Source organism: Myotis davidii, unplaced genomic scaffold (assembly GCF_000327345.1).
Source record: "Myotis davidii unplaced genomic scaffold, ASM32734v1 scaffold575, whole genome shotgun sequence".
Taxonomy (NCBI): Eukaryota; Metazoa; Chordata; class Mammalia; order Chiroptera; family Vespertilionidae; genus Myotis; species Myotis davidii.
This window is the reverse complement of record NW_006290306.1, coordinates 2,145,636-2,149,942: the sequence shown is the minus strand read 5'-3', so window position 1 is coordinate 2,149,942 and position 4,307 is coordinate 2,145,636.

Below are 4,307 nucleotides of genomic sequence, written 5' to 3'. Positions count from 1 at the left end.
TCGCCCTGATTAGCCAATGGGAAGGGTAGCGGAGGTATGGCTAATTACCATGTTTCTCTTTTATTAGATAGGATGTTATGGCCCTAGCTGGTTTAGTTCAGTGGATAGAGCATTGGCCCACAGACTGAAGGGTCCCAGGTTCCATTCTGGTCAAGGGCACGTACCTCAGTTGCAGGCTTAATCCCTTGCCCTGGTTGAGGTGTGAGTGGGAGGCAACCAATTGATGTCTCTCTCCAACACTGATGCTTCTCTTTCTGTCTCACCCCCTCCCTTCCACTTTCTCTATAATCAATGGAAAAATATCCTCGGATGAGGATTAAAAATAAATAAATAAAGGAAGTTATGATAAGCATCCTTGTATCAGGTTTTTCCCTGCTTACCTTCTTAGGGTAAATTTCTGAAAATGTGGTAGCTGGGTCAAATAGCCAAGTTGCTCTCCAAAAAGACTAAACAAACATGTATGTCTACAAGCATGGTGAGGAAGTGTACATTTCCCTCAGTTTTTCGTGGTTTCAAATGTTCCATTTTTATAACTTTTGTCGGTATAAGAGATTCAATACCCCATTACTGTTTTGATTTGAACTTCTTAGGACAGTCAACAATGAAGTTAAATATATTTTTATGTATTTATTGATTATTTACATTTTTGTGTGACTTACCTCTTTATGGTTTTAACTATACATTGAAAATATATTGTGTTGTAAATATGTACTCTCGGCTTGTCATTTGTCTTTCAATCTTGCTTTGGTTGTTATTTTTCTTTCTCTATTTCTCTTATATTCAAAAGCTCAAATGGAGTCAGATGAATCAATCTTCTCCTTTAAGGTCTCTCTATCTAAAAAAAGATGTTCTCCATCCAACCCAAGATGCAATAATAACGATACCATAAACAACTCATATTTTATCCAAGTATTTTTTTTTAATATTTGACTATATAGTCATATATTAACTACTATTTTCTAATTATGAAAACAACATATTCATGCATTTTTTATTTTTAAAAATTAAACTCCTCATAGTGCCCCATGTCAGAGCAAACTGGCCTTGACCCATTGTCTGGCCTCTGCCCATAAGCTGCAGGCATTGAAGTGAGTTACACAGTGGGAAAAAAATTTAAACTCCACAGATAAGGTGAAAGTCCTCTAGACCTTTATCCCAGTTCATTCCCAGAAGTCGCTTTTTAAGAATGGTGTACATCTTTCTCAAGCTTCTATTTTGCATACACACACACACACACACACAGAGATAAATTATAGTTTAGTTTGTTGTTTGCTTTTGCATAAATGGTATTGTACTGTATGTATTGTCATGCAACTATTCATAATACAATATCTTTCACATCAGTACATACAGTCCAATCCACTCTTTTTAACTGACTGCTACGATCAGTAATTTGGATGTCTCAAAATTTATTTGACCCCTAAGTTATGGGCAGATATTTAGGTTGATTCCAAGTTGTCTCCCTCCAAACAGTAATGCAATGTTAAAAATATCTGTTATGTCTCCTTGTGCAGATGTTTAAATATTTCTCTAGGGTCAATACTAGAAATTGGAATTCCTGAGTAAAAATGTATGTGCATTTGAATTTTAATAGATACTTTGAAATTTTTCCTCTTCTAAGGCTTTTATGGCTTTTTACTTAATTTTAAAAATCAATTTGAAATTTATTTTGGGGTAAAAAATGAAGAAGAACTGACCTTTTCCTTCATAAAAATGACTACTCAGTTGTAGCAAAACCATTTACTAACTAATTCATCCTTTTCCAATGGATTTGAAGTGGTGCCTTTATCATATATTAAATTACCACAATTGTTGAAGTTTAACTTTGGGTTATGCCTTCTGTTCTATGGATTTATCTATTCCTGTATAAGTGCCATATATTTTAGCTACTTAGGTCTATAATACATTTTAATAGCTGGTAGGACAAGTTCTCCATCATTATATTTCCTTTTTGGGCTTTTCTCCATAGTCTGTGTTTTTTCTGGGATAACATAAATTATTTTTTTAAAGGAGTAAAATGTAAAAGATTGGAAGGAAATACCTCTTTTCCTATTTATATTGTTTACTAGAGGCCCAATGCACGAAATTCGTGCAAGGGGTTCAGCCCTTGCAGCCCCTTGCAGCCCCAGCCGGCCCTCACAGCCCTGGCTTCATCCAGAAGGTCATCCGGAAGGACGTCTGCAAGGTCTAATTAGCATATTAGCTCTTTATTATATAGGATTATTACCTTTCCTTCCTTCCTTCTTTCTAGGTTGTCACATACAAGAATGTACTCAGAGAGACTAATTGTATGATTTATGGGCTTAAAGCTAAACATTAATCACAGGAGACTATAACCAAGGGGTGGGCTATATCTCCAAGTAGAAAGAGAATTTGGGAGCAGCTAATTGCTGAAGAAATAGTGGGGGAAAAAATCTAGGGGGAAAATCATGAAAGCCCAAACTGAATTGGGAGCATTTTAAGCCAGAAACTAAGAGGTTAAACCTGAATACTGAGAAAGGAGGCGGTGGTGGGGGCCACTGGAGTGAAAAGTCAGCTAACTAGTCTGTAAGTGCATCAGAGAAATTGACTCTGAAAACCTCATCTATGTATTAATCTGCTCAAAGGAACTTTGACTGTGCCCTGTGATCTATTTTGTACCCAATCTTTTACCACACTGAACTAAAACCATTTTTTCTACATCTCATTTACATATCTAGCCTGTGTAGGTATAGTTGATCTTCTTGTAGGGTGTCTGGCAAGGTGCTGAGAGGCAAGGTAATGGTCTTAATAATGGTATTTAAATTGTTGAGCTCTGTGCTATCTTGAGGCCACTCTCGGCAAATACCATGTATGATGTACAAAGGGGTCAGCAGTACCACTTAAAGTAGGGCACATGATGAAGGTCAGGCCCCACACCTAGCTGCCAAACCAGCCCCTATTGTAAAAATCTTCTGGAAATGCCTATTTGAATGCCGGAGGCAGCGTCCTCAGGTGGATAGAGGCCACAGGATGTCCCCTTGGATACTGCCAGATGCTCTGGTTGCTGGGCATCCTGCCTGGCAAGCAAGGCAGTTACCATGACAACACCCCCCCAACTCTGCAATTTTTTGTTTCTCCTTTCCCATTAAGTACCAAGGTATTCTAAGGGCAGGCAAGCATAACTCTCAGAACAGGATGTCCTCTGCTCCAGGAAGTGGGGCAGGGAAGGTGGGAGTGGAGATGTGTATGTTACAATTGAAAAAATCTTCATCAGTATAAATGCATATGTACCTACTTCTGGGTTAAAATGTGTGCCTTTTGTTGTATATCAATGCATGTATTATGCAAATGGTCGCCCATTTGCTGTCTTGCTCCCCTCCCCTCTCTGCTGCCCCTGTACTGGGAGAGTTCCCCTCTCCTCCCTCTCCCTCCCACCCCCCCAAACCAGGAGAAATGCTGAGTCATGGTTCCAGCTGGGTTTCTGTCTCCTACATCTCCATTATTTCCTCAGGCCGCTCCTCACCCCTGCTGGGCTCTCTCTAGAGCTCTGGGCCCTCTTCAAAACCTCCTTCCTGAGCCTGGGTTCATTTCCCCAAGGTCCACTTCTTGGCCGTGAAAAGGAGGCACTTCGCTGTTTCTAAACTTACTTGCTTCTCACCTTGCCTTCTCAGAAGACAGTTCTGAGCTTTTCACCTTGCAACTACCTTCTCTCCCAGAAAACAGGAGTCTGATCAAGTTGACCCAGAAGGCTATTTCTTCCACGCATTCATGCTGATCCTCCTCCCGTCCTTCACCCCTAATCGGATTATGTCAAAGCCTCATGCCTTGGGGCACGGCAAAGAAAGTAAGATTTAATTTGACTCCACACACTGAGACTTTTTCTCATTCTAGGTCTCCAAGTGCCAAACCACAGGTTCCTGGAGGTGTGTGTGTGTGTGTGTGTGTGTGTAATACAGGGAGGGTGCTCCGTCAATGCGTTCAAGGGCAATACCCAACGCAGTAACTCCAATCAAGTAGTCTTGATAACTAGTTCCAAATAAGGAAGATTAGGGCTGTTTCCTCCGCTAGAAGACGAGAGGAGAGAGAGGGGGCCCCGCCCGTCCGCTCAGTCTGGTTACTATGGCGACAGCCGCGGGGTGACCCAAGTGCTCCTCCCTCCCTCCTTCCAAACTAAGAGAGATGACGGCACCGCGCTGACTGCGCCAAATTCCAGCCAATGGGCTGCTGCTCCCGCCTTCCCTTCCGCCAGTTCTCTCCCCCTCCCCCGGGAACTCGATTCACAAATCTGGACTGGGGATTTCCGGCTCCAGGCCGGTCCAAGGGTGCTTGGCAGAGGCTGGGGGATG